Source organism: Balearica regulorum, chromosome Z (genome assembly GCF_011004875.1).
Source record: "Balearica regulorum gibbericeps isolate bBalReg1 chromosome Z, bBalReg1.pri, whole genome shotgun sequence".
Classification (NCBI taxonomy): Eukaryota; Metazoa; Chordata; class Aves; order Gruiformes; family Gruidae; genus Balearica; species Balearica regulorum.
Window position 1 is genome coordinate 65,225,824 of NC_046220.1, and position 16,464 is coordinate 65,242,287.

Here is a 16,464-nt window from a genome sequence, read left to right on the forward strand (position 1 = left end):
CAAACTGGCAGGTGCAGGAATGTCACGATCCATGTGCAACACACCGGAAGGGTGTAGAGCTCTGGGAAGATCAATAACAATTTCCTTACAAAGTAAGGAAAAGCATTGATTAGCAGTATTCATGGCAAACACAGTTCTTCATTCCGCTTAGAACAGGAGTTAAGTCTTCAGCATCTTGTAAAATCCAGAGATCTGTCTCCAGTCTCTGCATTCATTTCCCCCTTGCCCTATCCTCGGATGGTGAATGTGGGGAACTGAAAGGATTACTTAAATTTACAGTGAACGTCATGTGCAGCTTTCACGTGCAAAGCACTGAGGAAACCTGATTGCTGCTAGCTACCTCTTTTACAATTTAAATACCTCTTACTCCCTGCATGTCTCTGCTTTCTGTGTGTGTGCAGGTCACAGCTGTCTCCTTCATGCTGCCTTTCCCCTGCTGCATGTTAATCATTTACCTGCCATGAGTGGGTCAACCATTATTTCTGTCATCTCCCAACCCTCGCAGACTTGCTTGATGATTCGAATTACCTTTGCTCCTGAAGGACATGGAAGGCGAGGCCACTCACTCTCCTTATGGGGCTCCAAAGAGAGAAGTGGCAGCTGTTGTTGCTAACACTGTTGGCATCAAATGTGTTAGCTTGTACGTGGTAATTGTTGTTATTTTTTTCCATTAATGAAAACAGCCTTGCATTTTGAAGTCTACAAGTGACCTACTTACTTACTTTTTATTGTTATGCAGTGCGGTGTCCCATTTTGTCTCAGCCAAGGCAGTCCTATCAGGCATGGCAAAATAGGTATTACAACACATGAGGAATACTAGTTGCTTGCTGAGCCACATAGCCACATCCCTCTGGACAAGTCAAGACTTATTAGTCTTAAGGTTCCCAAAGCCTCTACCTGAGCAGGGATGTGCTCATTCCTAAGGTCTGTTTATAGTTTTTCTTGGCTGATGTCTTAGAAAAAATGGTTTTGGACCAAGAAATCAAAGAAAAGGCTCCAACTTCTGAAAATTAAGGGGGTGGGGGAATCGGGTGTTTTAGTTTTGTTATGTCATTTTCCCCTCCTAGGTGAGACATACAGTATTGTTCAATGGATTATCATATTTCTACATATCCCTTTTGGCCAAACCCAGTGATCTTATTAAGATGTTCTTTCAAAAGCCCCAGGATTTCTTCAGCTGTCATAATCCTAACAATTCCAACAGGACTGTGAAGCAAATCCAAAAACTCAAGGTCTTTCTCCTAATCTCTAGTCTAATCAATTGCTCAGTGATGTGGAGTTTCTGCAGGACCTGTTACACGCTATGTTTCTCCATCCCCATCCCAACACCTGTTTTTCAGCCTCTCGTTATGTTTCAACACTGATAACAAGCTTTCCATGCTGGTTCTGCCTCTTGTGGACTCAAACTTCTGGTTTGAGCTTCTCACTACTCTCCAGCTCCAAGGCCCCTTCTGCATTTTCTCATTGACTATGTTATCATTCCATAGCATCAGCTCACAGTCCCTTCGTCTTGTGCTTTTCTGCACATCATAAAAGGAGCTTCCCTCTTCAATTTGCCTTCATACCCTCTCCCTGCTCTTTGTTTTTGCCTCTTCTTTTGACTCAAGCTGTCATTTCCATGCCAACCATCTCAAAAAGCTGTAATTTGTAGCTTCCTGTGGACAAAAGTGACAGGGTAAACCGGATCACCTATTTACACGCCAGGAGTTCGCCACCACTTTTCTTTGTGCCCCGTATTTCTCTGGAGGGGAGCCATTGGCGAGTGCTATCTCCATCCTAAATAGCTTCTAAGAGAGGAGTACCGCAGTCTGCTGCGGGGCGAGAGCGTGCCCTAGAGCACTGAGCTGCAGCTGACCCCTTGCGCTTTGTTTTTTTAAAACAAGGAATTATTACGTCTTCCTAGTGGTGCCTTGGGTGACTCCCGGCGCAGCGTCCAGACGCCGCGCTGCAATCCGCGCTTCTCCGCGCGGGCAGCAAGCGCCAGCGAGAGGGATCTAGGGGCGTCCGGAGAAGCCCCTGAACGCGACAGTAGCGGATATCGCAACAGGTAGAAAACCAGTTGTCTTTTCCTCATTCGTCGCCCCGGCACACCGGGGAGCCCGGCCGCGGGGGAAGGCACGGCCTCCCGCCGCGGGATGCTCGCCCACCCCTCGGCGGCGGTGTCAAAAGACGCCCGACCTCCCCCCCCCCCCCCCCCCGCCCCCGCCTCTCGGGATGGGCCGGGAGAGGCAGCGCCGGGGCCGGTGACTCAGGGCCCCCGGATCGGCCTCGGGCGCGGGTGTGAGCGCGGGTGTGAGCGCGGCGGGGGGGCGGGGCCGCGGGGGCCGGGCGGGGCGGAGCGGGGGCCGGCCGACCCCGCCCGCGCGCCCTCCTTCCCGCCTGCCGCGCGGCGCCGCGCCACCCCGCCGTGCAGTTGGTGCCCGGCGGCTGCGGGGAGAGGTGGCACCGCGCGGCTGCCGCGTGAGTGGTCCCGGCGGGCGCGGGAAACTGCGGGGCGCGGGGCGGGGGAGGTGCCGGGGGCTCGACGCTTCCCGGCCTCCGCGGCCGCGTGGCGTGCTTTGGCGTGGTGTGGTGTGGCGTGGTGTGGCGTGGTTTGGTTTGGTGTGGCGTGGCGTGGCGTGGCGTGGTGTGGCGAGCGCGGGGTCCGGGGTGGTGCTGGGAATGGGCACCTCCGGCGTCCTTTCGCGGGGTCCCTCCCGCGCTTGTCCGCGCAGGGCTGGGCCCCGTGGCGCTTCCTGCAGCTCTCCCCCCAAAGCTTCTTGGTTGCACCCCCAGTGCCTCTCTCCCAAACCCTGCCTGTGCCCTGCTGTGCCTGTTCCCTCCTCCGTCCTCTGGCTGCACCCCAAAACTGCAGGCAGCACCCACATCTCCAGCCCTTGTCCCTACCTGCACCCCACTGTACCTTACCCCCAAACCCTCAAGCTGTTTTCTATGGTACCTATTCCCTCAAGCGCCCTGACTGTACCCGGCACCCTGCACTGCCTGGCCCCCAAGCTTTCTGGCTGTGCCGCACAGCCCACGGTACCTGTTGCCCTAAACCCTCTGGCTGCGCCCCGCGCGCTGCGGTGCCTGTCCCTCCAAGCCCTCTGGCTGTGCCCCACACACACTGACCTCATCTTCCTGTCTTGAAGAGCAAGTCACACCAAGGATCAGGCATGGGGATGGCCTCCACCTTGCGCAGAAGACTGCATCAGGAATTTTATTCTTGAAAAACACCTTTTCCCCCACACACTCCCCAGACAGAAGAGTGGTCCCAGGCGTCGGGAAACGGAGGCTTCTTTCTCTGCAGGGGCAAAGGTTGGAGGCAGCCAGGGGAGAGGTGTGGCCCATGTGCTTAAGATGATGATATTAAAATGTAGGGCTGGAGGGATGATGTCTAGTCAGGGGTTGTCTAGCAAGTTGCAAGCGGGGCGGCCGTCGGGCTTGCTGTCTTCCTCCTCCCCGGAGACAGGCCTCCTCTGCTGCTGTGTGAGGTGGGTCCATCCCTAAGGTCTGGCAGGAGCAGCGAGGCCATGAGCTGAGGAAGCAGGTGGGTGCCGGTGTGTGTGGCCGACGTGGCTACGTTGGGCCAGTCTCTTGGACTTGCCGTTTGCAACCGTAGATGATGTGTATGTTGTTTGAGCATTATAACTATGTTTATACTTAATTTGTAAATGCACTTTAAGTTTGTTTGTACTTGGGTGGGTTCTGGGCATTGCTGCCGCTGGGATAGAATTGGGAGATGTTTGAAAAGGCGTAGTGAGGCTGCAGACCAACTCTTACTGATCTCTTTGCTTGCTTGTGTAGGAAATCAAGATAAGTTAACTAAAGCTATTCGGACAAACCAGAAACCTTACTGCTATGTATGGATACCCTCTTCCTTACTCCATTGTAACTCGGTCCTTCTCAGACCCATATGTAGGTCTGTACTGAGCAGTGCCATGTGGGAGAAGTTTGAACAAGTTTTTCTGGTTGTCGGGAGCAGCCTGGGAACAGCGTGCTGCCTGACTTATTCTGCTGCTCAGCGTCTGGGGTGCTGCCCGGGAAGCACTCAGGCTGCCCCGGATAAAGGCAGCATCCTTGTTTATCGACCTGGCGTTAGGCAGTGTGGACGTACCCTGAAAATGCTTCAGTGAGGAATGGGAGCACTTGTACTTACACGTTTGTTTGAAGAAAAAGTACAAAGACATAGGATATGAAAACCTAGCCAAACATAAGCTTAAAGTCTTCCTAGGCAGCACGTCTGTTGCAAGTGTGGGGAATAACGCAACTTTATGGTATTTCATTATGTGTCAATCAACTTTCTATTAAATAGTATTTATTTACAAGTAGAGTGAGGCAGGTTATGGTACAGGAAGCAATATTCATGGAATGTGTTGGGAAAGACGCCACAGCATTAGTTAAGTAATACATGCCAAATAGGATTTAACTAGTTATGAAGCTCACTGAATACCGTGAAATACCTATCAACTAATTGCATACCAGTAAAAGAACTAATCAGGTACGTTTCTGTATCCTGACATGACCTGATGGCCTTTGCTGAGTGTACTCCCTTTGCCATGCTGTGTTCTTCCTGGCTTTGTTTCACTCTGCTGCAATAAACGGGAAACTTTTTTTTTTTCCTCCCTACCTTGGACTCCTGCTCTTCCTCTTGAATCTGCTTCTGCCCAGTGCTTCTGGTTTAGTGCTTATCTTATCTCTTCCTCTGGCCTGCCCCTATCCGGTTGCTTAACACGCAGATTTCTGGAGGTGTGGGCAGCTGCGGAGTGAGGCAGAGGGGTGAGCAGCGCATGGGGTGGGCACGGGAGGCGCATGTGCGGTGGGGGGAAGTGGGAGGACGTCGCCTCTGCGCCGCGTTCAGGTGCAGGAGGTGGAAGGGAGCCAGGATCCCTTCCTGGATCTTTGTTAGCTGCATGTGAAATCATGTTTGTCGTGTTCTGGATCTAACTTGGTGGGCTACAGGTGGCATCTCTCCCTCCCTGATGCCCCGCTGCCTTGGCATGGCTGTCAGAGGCTGCCACCCAGTCGTTCTCCTGGTGAAGGCTGGTGTGAGCTCCCTGGTCTGCCCCAGCCGAAATGAGTCAGCGTAGCTCCCAACTATGGGTTAAACTGATCTGACTCACTTTGTGTGCAGTGGATTAAGGACCATAGTACTACTCCTTTAACGCTAGTAAAGCAATGGCACATGGGCAAGGATGGATAGAAGGGGTGGTGTCATTCTTCAGTCGCACAGAATGACTTTATAAAAATAATTTTATAGCTCAACACTCTTAATGACTTCAGGCTAGTGGATGTCTGAAGCTTTAAGCTACTTCCCAAAGCCTGGGGAGCTGAAAAGGAAGAACCACTCTGTTTCTCTCACTACTCCTCTGTCCCTCACTGCAGCTCTTCGCTGTTCTGGTTTTCTTTCCTGAAGTCACAGCAGGTGACACGCAGGTGCAGTGTTTTTATCAGCTTCCCTGTGGCCGAAGTACATACTAAGTTTGAGAACTGTCAGGTTTTATTATGTTTTCTCTATTGCAATTTATGGATGTTTCAAACAGCGGTTCTGGTAGGCCTTTCCGAGTGTTTCAGGAGGAAGCTGGTCTGTGCTTGGAAGCTGGCCACAAAGCAGGAAGGGGGTGGTGGGGGGGACTTGACCAGAGGCTATTCCAACATGAAGAATAATTGTTGCCATAAAATAGGTTTAAAGCATGTCACAAAAGCTTCATGGTTGTTTTAGGTTTAATTTTAGGATCTTTCTGCTCACTTAAAATTGCTTTACACGTTATTTAAAAGTTGGGTAATTAGTCTACATTGTTGGACAGTGCTAGGGAGCAGGTCTCATGTGCTTGCCCAGGGACCTCCCTCCAGTACTCAGGCTCAGTGCTGCTTCTAGAGAACAAATGCAGCTTAAATGGTGAAAAGTAAACCTTCTACTCTTTCAAAATATCACATTATAAGAATAAAACCATAGCACTAACAAAATAACTCCTTTTGTAAGCTTGATGCTACTTTTTAAATGTAGTTCCTTGTAAAGGCAAGAAAATGAAAGCCAGAGGGTCATGCAATAGTTCTATTTTCTGTAGCCTGTTGTCACATGTTCAATTTACAAGAAGTTTTGCAAGGTTGCAAGTGATTTTTTTTCCTATCCTTCTGATACTTAGTTGAAATCCAAAGAATAAAAAAATTATTTCAGCTGAAATTAAATATGTAAGTTTATGCTGATGGCAGACACCAGAGGAACTCAGATGTGTCTCTCTTTTTTTTTTTTTTTTTTTTTTTTTTTTAAACCTGTCTTTGGTTTCTGTGTTCCATTGAACTGGAAATGTTGTATAGGTTTTTTTTAATTTTTTGTCTCTTTTTACTGAATTCATGTAGTAAAATGCTTTTGATGTGTCTGTTAATGTATGTCTTGCTTTTTAATTTTTTTTCTGCATGTATCTTGCTATTTGTGTTCTGTCTGCTTATGATGGTTACACAAAACACTTTATCACTGAAGATGTTGACTAGAAAAGCCCTACAAGTATTTCATAAAGTAAGTAATGTGAGAAGAATATGCAGTACAGGTTTGAAAGTGTCTTGGTGGTTATGGTGGGTTGACCCAGGCTGGAGGCCAGGTGCCCCCCAAAGCCGCTCTGTCACTGCCCTCCTCAGCTGGGCAGGGGAGAGAAAATAGAAGGAAAGGCTCCTGGGTCAAGGTAAGGGCAGGGAGAGATCATTCACCAGATACCGTCATGGGCAAAAGAGGCTCAACTCGGGAAAATTCATCTAATGTATTACCAATCAAATCAGAGTAGAGCAATGAGAAATAAAACCAAATCCTAAACCACCTCCCCCCACCCCTCCCTTCTTCCCAGGCTCAACTTCACTCCCCATTTCTCTCCCTCCTCCCCCCCAGCACCACAGGGGGACGGGCACTGGGGGTTGTGGTCAGTTCATCACACGGTGTCTCTGCTGCTCCTTCCTCCTCAGGGGGAGGACTCCTCACACTCTGCCCCTGCTCCAGCCTGGGGTCCCTCCCACAGGAGACAGTCCTCCACCAACTTCTCCAATGTGAGTCCTTCCCACGGGCTGCAGTTCTTCACCAACTGCTCCAGCGTGGGTCCCTTCCACAGGGTGCAGCCCTTCAGGAACAGACTGCTCCAGCATGGGTCCCCCATGGGGTCACAAGTCCTGCCAGCAAACCTGCTCCAGCCTGGGCTCCTCTCTCCACGGGGCCACAGGTCCTGCCAGGAGCCTGCTCCAGCGTGGGCTTCCCATGGGGTCACAGCCTCCTTTGGGTGCCTCCACCTGCTCCGGCGTGGGGTCCCCCACGGGCTGCAGGTGGAATCTCCACACCCCCTCATCCTTCCTCCATGGGCTGCAGGGGGACAGCCTGCCTCACCATGGTCTTCTCCATGGGCTGCAGGGGAATCTCTGCTCTGGCGCCTGGAGCACCTCCTGCCCCTCCTTCTGCACTGACCTGGGTGTCTGCAGAGTTTCTCACATCTTCTCACTCCTCTCTCTGCCTGCAAAAACTGCTCCTAGGGTTGTTTTTAGGTTTTCCCCCCTCCTTATATATGTTATCACAGAGGCACCACCAATGTGGCTGATGGGCTCAGCCTTGGCCAGCACTGGGTCTGTCTTGGAGCCGGCTGGCATTGGCTCTGTCAGACACAGGGGAAGCTCCTGGCAGGTTCTCACAGAAGCCACCCCTGTAGCCCCCCCACTACCAAAACCTTGCCATGCAAACCCAGCAGACTTGTTATCTTTGGTTCTGGATGAGAATCTGAAGAACTAAATTTCAGTAGCTTTTGTAACTTTGAAATCCTGAGCTAGCACACAAAACTAATCTTTTAAACACCACTTGTAAAGCCTATCCAGCCCAAAGCAAGCTCTGGGTTCCACCTGCAGAGTGGCACGGATGTCACGAGGAGGATAGATACAGGTGTCAGTAAACTCTATGAATCATCTTATTTGCCAGGAGCAATGGTATTCAGATTGCCCTTCTTAACTATGTGAGGGCTGTATTACTCGTCACAGTAAAAGCAGTGAACACTGACTTTTATCTCAGCTCTGCTCATGATACCAACTTAGGCTAATGTAGTTTCACCAGCATTTCTTTTATCCCGAGTGCTTTTGCCCTTGTGTCACCTTTCTGTTCTGGCATAACCCTTTGTGAAGGCTGGTGCACTTAGGATCTGGTCTGGGTTAAAAATACCTTTTCTTTTTCTGCAAGGCTGTGTCCCCAGCCCTGCATCTGTTTCCCAATCTATTTTATTATGCAGCCAGAAAAATGGTTGTTCCAGCACAAGTCAAGGGTGACATGGGAGCAGGTATGACTAATGGGGGGAGACCTTGATTAAAGTGACATTGCTACCATTAAAAGTGCTCTTATAATTGCAAATTTACCCTGTAAACCGTCAGGCTTGCTCTGCTTGCGCAGGCTATGCTCATGAGAAGCTGCTTGTAGCAGCTTTATGAATTCCTGCCCACTGCCTGCGTGCATTTAATTGTATTGTGAGTTCTTTGTAGTTTGGATTATCTTTTATATTGATATGGTGCCTTGCACACTGGGCCCCATGCCTGGAGCCTCTATTCAAAGCTGGGGGGGTGTGGGGGTTGTGGGTTTGTTGGTTGGGTTTTGTTTTTTTTAAGCAGTACCTTGCCAAATGTGTGTGAGTATGAGTGTAACTTTGTACGGTGCACTGCAAAAACCTGTACAAAGGAATAGTACGTACAGTGCAAAAAGTTGTTAAGTGTCTGCAGGCATCTCTTGGACTGGTGTTCAAGAGAATGCTCCTATCCCAGTGACAGCATTCTGGGTTTATGTGTATGTCTGAAATAAAAATATAGCTTACTAAGAATAACTATTCCTTTTATTCTTTGTTTTCTAACAAAAGAGGACAACTCTTGCTGGACTCTGAAACACAAAGATCAGTTTGTTGATTTGGAAATAATTTGCATAGTATCATCCGTCCTGAAATGACTTAAAGTCACAAAAACCTAATTCAGTGCTTCTCTGTATGGTTTTAGAGTATGGGTTTCATTCACATTGGTACCGTGCCCTTTCTTTAAGGAAAGTTATTTGAAGTGACAAGTAGATTTTTTTTTTTAATTGGGTTTTGTCTGATCTATTGAAAAGTAAATTGCCTGAAAATTGTTACTAAAAGTTGAAGCCGAAGGTTTTTGATGTGCACATCAGCAGAGTCCAAGGTGGCTGAGAAGGAGAAACTTCTTGGTTTAGAAATGTTGTCGCTGATGGAAGAGAAAAGATTTTTTTTGGGGGGGGGGGGGAGGGAGAGTGTTTCTGTTTAGTTAAGTTTTAAAATAGTGTTTGTCAAATGTGTTCAATTTTTTGTAAAGACTTTACAGCAAATATTTTCAATTGTTTTCTTTTGATAAAAAGTTCTTTGTATTGTTTTTAATGAAAAGGTATTAGCTGAAGTGCCAAGAGTATCAGGGTTATTGATCAGATGTACTCATTTATTCTGTTAAGTTAAATACTGAGGTATCTGTTCACCACGTGGCATTATGAATACATGGGGACAGGCAGTGTGGAAATGTCTATAGTCTGTTCAGAGGAGTAGTAGCTGGTGATGTTGCCGCCTTCTGTACAGGTGAAAATTACTTAGATTCAGGTATATTGCAAGTGAATACTTTAGTATATTTTACAGAATTTGCATTTATAACATCCATTACAATCCCTTTTTTGTTTGTTTAGATGTACAGTTGGAAGTGTCTGGATTAAAGACATTTTTTAATTACTTTTGTAGCCAGAGTTCTGTGGCTTGTCTTTTCAGTACTGAAATAAAAGTTTCACTTTTGAAAATTTAACCATACAAAATGGGTCTGAAAAAGCTTGATGAAGTTATTGTAATGCACTTTGGAAGTGCCCTGTCCACCCTTGTTTCTTGTGACTGAGATGTGTAGAAGACACTGTGTACAGAAGCCAAAGAGGCTGATGGAGTAAGCTCAGTGTTCATGGTCAACTTTGAAATTAAACCTTTCACAAAATTACTTGAGCTGTATTCCTCAGAAGTTTTGTTACAGATATTAATTCCTTTGGTCACTTGAATTATTACTGTTTACAGTTACAACATTGTTTCTGTAGCACTTTTTCTGTTCTGTACTAAGTTAGGTTGTTAGAGGAGTCTGCCTGAGTTTGTTTTTACGCGAGGAAATGATAAAACTGTAAAGTGAGGCTGCAAATAGCTTTATGCATAGCTCTGGTGTTCATGAATTTTACTCATCTTGACTTCTAACCATGAACATGACAAATTTTGGAGAAGGGAGGGGGCTGGGGGAAGGGAGGAAAAACATAGGAGCTGTTAGAACTCTCTGCCTCCCTTCAGGAAGTCTTTTAATAAGTGTTGGAAATCTTATGGAGTGGAAAAATCCCCCAGCTGAATTTCAGATTATCCTGAAACTGCTTCTCATAAACTGAAGTGATCCACCTGGTCAATTACGGAAGCTTATCTGAAAACTGCAGAAAAAAAAATGGTTCCTGAACATGGACTGGACTGTGCTGAGTTCTGGTTTGATCTGGAGTTTTTCCCAATCTGTTGAAATGAGGCTGCTACTGTATGTTCAAACGGAACAGCTTAGATACCCCATTTGAGCTACACTTAAAAAATTGTCTCTGGAGCTATGGAGATTGTGGAATTTGGTGTTCTTGCTTTTATCCTGTAGAGACTTTACACATATCCTTGTGAGGTGTGATTGCATGCCATCGGTTCTTTCATCCAAGGTGCTGGAGCATCAGACAAAGCTTACTTGAGTCTGGACAGACTTTTGTGATAAGTAAGGGAGCTGCTTTTACAGATAGTGAGGTTATATGACCTGGCTCACTTGTTGAGACAACAGCAGTAGGAAGAGGTCCAGACCTCCGTTCCAGTCAGTGGGAAAGCATCATGCTTTTTGGATATACTCAGCTGGGTGAACCTGCAGCTATATAATGTATATAGAAGTGAGTGTGGGTGAAAATGAATTCCTTGCTTTGAGTGTGAACAATAAAATCATCCTGAAGCGACGTGGAAGAGAAAGAGTGGAGGCAAACCACTACGCTTAGAAACCTGCTTGAGTGATGAGGGCTGTGGTATTGCTGTAGGTTCAGAAAGTGGTGTGTGGCCTGGTAGTTTTGCATAGTAACTGGAATATTGAACTGATACCCAACACTTTGGTTTTGTTCACCACTTTGCTGTGCTAACTGATGGAAAATGTGCCCCTTTTTCTCTGGTGACTGAGTGCTCCATTCAAAGAGTGAACCAAACACACTGACCTCTTCTGCAAAGCACTGAAACCTGTACGTGAAAAATGCTAAGACTTTTTTTGATAACTTAAATGCATAACTATATATATAAGCCTAATCTTTCCTTGTACTGGAGACAGTCCAGTTTTCTTCTCTTTTACTGCTATTGCACGCTGAGTAGACTATTAGACACTTGTCTGTTTCTTGTATACTGGTGTTTTACAGGAACATTAGTATTAGGCTGAGTACTCTGCTGCTTGCCAAGCTTCTGCGCTGGAAGTATTGTTGTCTCCTGTGTTATTCTGATGTGGCACATCCATTGCCTAATGCACTTTGTTGATGGGATACATTTTTTTTGAGCTATTTGTATTTGGCAATCTTTCAGCATCAGAAAGAAGGGAAAAAAAAATAAGTGGAGTTGACTTGGCCAGAGGTAGCTGGTTCATCCCTACATGCTGTCTGGCTGAGCTGATCTATTTTAAACTGCAGAGATGTCTTGTGGTCCTGGGTGGTCTCTGAATGCTTCAAAAGATGTTTAAAACTATATTCTACTGTAGTAGTGGAAAACACTGACAGAAGATGGAAGATCCTTATAACATACTTGTGATTAAACCTGTGCATTAATACGGTGTTTCATTCTGTGAAGTTATCATTAGGTGTTTTAAGCTGATTTTAAAAAGCTCTACTGTTACAAACTCGCAGCCTGCATAATGCTGCTTTATACACTGTTCTTGAGCTTCCTGAAAGTGCAAAATAATGAAGACTTTTAAAAATTTCTCTTAGCAAAAGAACTAAGGTCTAGCTAGCTAGATCTGGAGCAGAAGTAAACTTTCACAGCTGTGTAATGTCCTAAATATATTTTGTCCATAATATCAGCCTCCACTTTGCATTTTGTGTGATGAAAATTTCTGCATGTTGATTGCTTTGAACAAACAATTGATACACTTTTAAACTTGGATTTCTATAACAAGATCTGGTTTTAAAAATGTTGTAAGATGCTTTTTTTCTCATCAAGCTAGTTAATGTTTTTAGGTGATGGAGAGTTTTGTTTTCATGTAAGCTTTTGAGGCTAGGTTGTCACCTGAATACTGTCCCGTGCAGCATTGCTTTGCCCTTGGAGCAACCTTCTGCTTTTGTCTTCATAGGCCTTTAAATGCTCTGAGTCACCTTGACTGGATGTTTCTTCTCCCTAATGCTTGTAGGCAGCTATGAATGTTCCTATTCCATACTGGTTTTGAGCCCTGACCCCAGGGCTTTCACAGGAACCCTTTCGAAGTCCAGCACTTCTGTAGCCCTTAGAGAAGGGTACCTGCACAGCAAGTGGAACAGAGTGTTTCTGGAACTGCCATTAGTACTGAGTCAAAGCAAAGGTGCTTCTGTTCTTATGTTCACACTGCGGAACCAACCTCTGTCAGACTGGATCACCCTCCAGGGGTTGCAGTCACCTCAAAAGGCAAAGGTGCTGTGGAAAGTTACCGACCGTGAAGTAGTGTAAATGCTGTTCAAGATGGCTTGAGTGGTATGCAAAAGCTTGCTCAAATTTCAAACAGAATCAAATGTATTTGAATCAATTTCCATGCATTCACGTCGGCACTCAAAGTATAAACGCAATGCAATCTTGACAAGTGGCTTTGACTGCAGGACGGGTCTTCAGAGTCACTTCCTCCAGCTGTCCCTAATGTTCAAACATCTCTTTGCCCTCTGTTCTCCCTCCCTCCGATTCTTCATTTGGGTACAGAGTACAACAGGCACTTACTGGGAAACATCTGGCTCTTCCACTTCACCTCCATTTCTCAAACTGTATTTCACTTCTGCAGTAACTCTAGTCAAGTATAAACTGGTTGTTTCTCTTTTTTTAAGTGGACATCTTCTTTGGGATGCAGGAGAAAAAAACCCAAGAGTGTCAGGAGAAATTAGAAGTCTGTTCATGTTCTTGCCGTTCTGTTTACTTGTTCTGGCTGAGAAGCCTTAGTCTCTGAACAATATATAGTGTACCTTTGTGGGTTGCCTGACACTAGTACTCATGAGTACATTTTGTAGCGATGCTGAAGAATGTTGATTTAAACAGCAACAAAAAAACCCCAAAACCCAAAGGCTTTTATATCTCATTGCATATCCCTCAGTGATTTGAAACCTCCAGCTGCAGCTGTACAAATTACCAGCTCTAGACTGGAAAGATTTAGGCATTCGGTAGTGTAGTATCTTCCTGGAGCATTCCAAAAAAGCACATTCACAACAGTAGCTGATGTACCAACACTGAACTTGGGAGCAGCAGCTTTTTTTATGATATGGTCAGCACACTTCCTTGGGTAGGAGGGGGAGTGTTCTGAGACTTTAGTTTGAAAACACTTAGCACATATTTCCTTTAAAATGGCTTTTGTCACGGTAAAGCTCTGCCATCGCCTCCCCAAAGTTCAGGTTGCCCTGTGTGGGTTGTTGTAGAAGGTGCTGGGCTGGCTCCAGCTTTCTTTTGAAAGAGACTTCTAGGGAGGGTGCAGTTGCTGGTGTTTACAGTGCTCAACAGCGTATCCGGTATGCTGCGTGGTAGCTTAAAATAAGGAGGGGAGGGAAGGGATGATGTCAGTTCTAGGTCAGCTGCCTTTAAAATTTATGCCTGCCTAATGCAACGCAAGCAAAATCAGAGCAGAAAGAATGCATTATTTTGCTGCCTAGGATATCAGCCTAGGACCCGGGGAGTGGGTAGGTTGAGCAAGTGCAAGGCGGTGAGAAACAATGGTGAAGAAATTAGCCCATGTCAGCATGAGAGAGTGGTGTGGGAGCAGTTCAGCTCTTGTAAATTGCTGCATTAAAGAGTGAACAAAATAATGTGTTGCAACTCCATACCAGTGTTATCAGTGTTACTACTTGCTAATATTCTGAACCCAATAAGATTATGGCTGATGCCATAAAAGTTCCATAAAATGACATTGACTTTGCAATGTCATTTTGCCACGGCAACTACAGTGACAGTAACTGAGTTGAGTGTATGCTATAGGCAAAATATGACTGTAGAAAACCACTTCTTCCTTTGGTAAGGATGAATATTTTTCCCTTTACTTGCTCACCTCTTCTTTCTTAAGGTGAATATTGTGTTCTTAAAGTAATTATATATATTTTTAATCTGCCTTTCCTATGAAACTCCTTTCTGCTGTATTTTCATGGTATGAAAGACAGCACTATCTGTCTACCACAGGTGCAAATTTATGGTCTAATTTTTCTGTATTTTTTTTCTCTAGTGCTGAATAGCTACAAGTGCATTGCCATTGACTACTTTGTTACAAGACGTCTTTGGAAATGAGCAGGCTTGTCTGCTTTTTTCCATTGGTATTGGCTAGATTAGCAAGATTTATTTGTGTAACAAGTCTTGTTCCCATTTGTGTTAAGGACTCCTCTCTGGAAACTGAAGTCTAGCTCTGCTTTTCTCTTTTTGTTTAGCTTCCATGGAGTGCCTCCCACTGTGACTATTTACGTCATTGCTTTGTTAAGTGATGGGTAAACACAAACTAAGTTCTTTACAGGTCTTTGGTAGCAAACTGCTACTATTGTAATTAATTGGATGTATGAGATTCTCATATGCAGTTAATGAGGATAGATTATATGATGGAGCCAACTCTATGACTCAGCTTGCCTCTGAAGGAAGGGGATGGTCTCACTCATGTTCCTTCTTATATTTTTACATGAGCAACTTTAATCAGGCAGGTAGATACAAGCAATAGTCCTCAAACCAGAGTCAATTCTAAGCCATCCTGCCTGGAAGTTCAAGAATGATACAGTCTTCAGGTAATGGTATCACAGAAGAGGAGGATGGAGAGTTTTAGACTGATCACAAATCTTGGTAACAGTAGCTGAGTCAGTTTTGCTTGTGGCCTGCCTTATGTCGGATATATTGGGAAAGTACTGATAACTGATATGAGGATGTTCTTATCTCATTCCATATGCTTCACCTTAAAAGAGGTGTCAGGTAGAAAGTTGAAGAGTCTTACCAAAGCATTTAAATAACTACAGTGTGTACTCAAAGCAAGCAGTCTTCATCACCGCAGTGAGAAGAAATTAAATGTCGTTAGTCCTATTTTGTGGATGTGTCCACAAAGGCCCTTCATTTTTAGTCTTATAAAATGCAAACTTTTGATGTCATCAGACATCTTTGCTCCTTTTCATTCAAAGTATTTAATTAGCATTTGCATTCCCTCTACTTTTTTTAGAGCTTACTTATAAATTGTGTCTTAAAAATAATGTATTTCCTATGGAGGTTACAAAACCCAGACTGCGTTGTCTTTACAGTGCAGGAAAATACCACTTCTTACTCCTCTAGTTCAGTACAGAGTTTTATATTCTGGTTTGCTTGGTTACTAATGATGGGTATGCACTTTAGAAACACCACTGCTGTAAATAATTCTTACATATATTTATCAGAAGTGTCCCTTCTGTAGAGGAAAAAACTGAGAATGGGTAGAATCTCAGAAGATGCTGGCTTGTAGAAGAATGAGTGGGGAGCACTGGGTGTATGAGTTAGCATGATTGTGTAGCGTGGCTGAAAATAGTAGATTGTATTACTGCTGTCTAGCCCCTGGTTCTTGTTTTGTGAAAGCCTGTTAAAAGTGACCCAAAGCTTAGTTGATCTGGTCTTGAGAGAAAAAATTGAAATGCGGCAGAAAGTTTTCTAGTTACATAGTAAGCAAGGAGGAAAAAGGAGAATCTGTTAAGTCCTTCGGGTAAGGAGGAGATTAACCTGAGTCAGATGTGGCCCAATTACTAAATCAATACTTTGTCAAAGGCCTTTGATACAAGTAATGATATATCATTATCTAATGGCAGTGAGGTTGCATTAATAACTATAATTATGTGCTAAGTGAATCTTATTTTGACTTGTAGGTGAAAGTTGTCATGAAATATGTGCCACAGGGCTCACCAGGTAGGCAGGGCTAGGTGACTTTGTGAGCTGGCGTCACTGAGCTGGAATCAAACTTGAAGGAGCCAAGAGCAAGTCATGCACTGGGGGACCCAGGTCCTGAGCTGGGTGCAGGAGCCACTCACTGCAGCAGAGTAGCAAGTGGGTGAGACTAGCTGGCTGCAGGATGGCTGACATGAGCAAATGCTCAAGTAAAGAGTTTTTGGTGAAGGCAGGGGAGCACTGATTACAACTAAAACTCTAGGAGCTTTTCCCCCTTCTTGTGTTTTTGCTTTTCTCTGAAACACTGGGGATACGGTGAGAGAAAACTGGGGAAGATACACTGATGTCCGTGGTATTCACTTCCCAAGTAAAACTGGGAATC

The 16,464-nt window shown here is 45.3% G+C and overlaps 1 protein-coding gene across 4 annotated transcripts in view; it reads left to right on the forward strand.

The window, feature by feature from the left end:
- The first annotated feature begins 2,315 nt into the window (after positions 1–2,315).
- ELOVL7 (ELOVL fatty acid elongase 7) overlaps positions 2,316–16,464 on the forward strand; it is a 32,974-nt gene continuing 18,825 nt past the window's right edge. Inside the window, exon 1 of one of the 4 annotated variants that reach the window (XM_075740472.1) lies at positions 2,316–2,460. The gene's annotated coding sequence lies outside the window, so the exon portion shown is untranslated. Of the gene's footprint in view, positions 2,461–2,579; positions 3,320–3,350; positions 4,481–16,464 lie in introns of those variants that run through there. The other 3 variants (XM_075740474.1, XM_075740475.1, XM_075740473.1) reach the window with 3 other exon arrangements.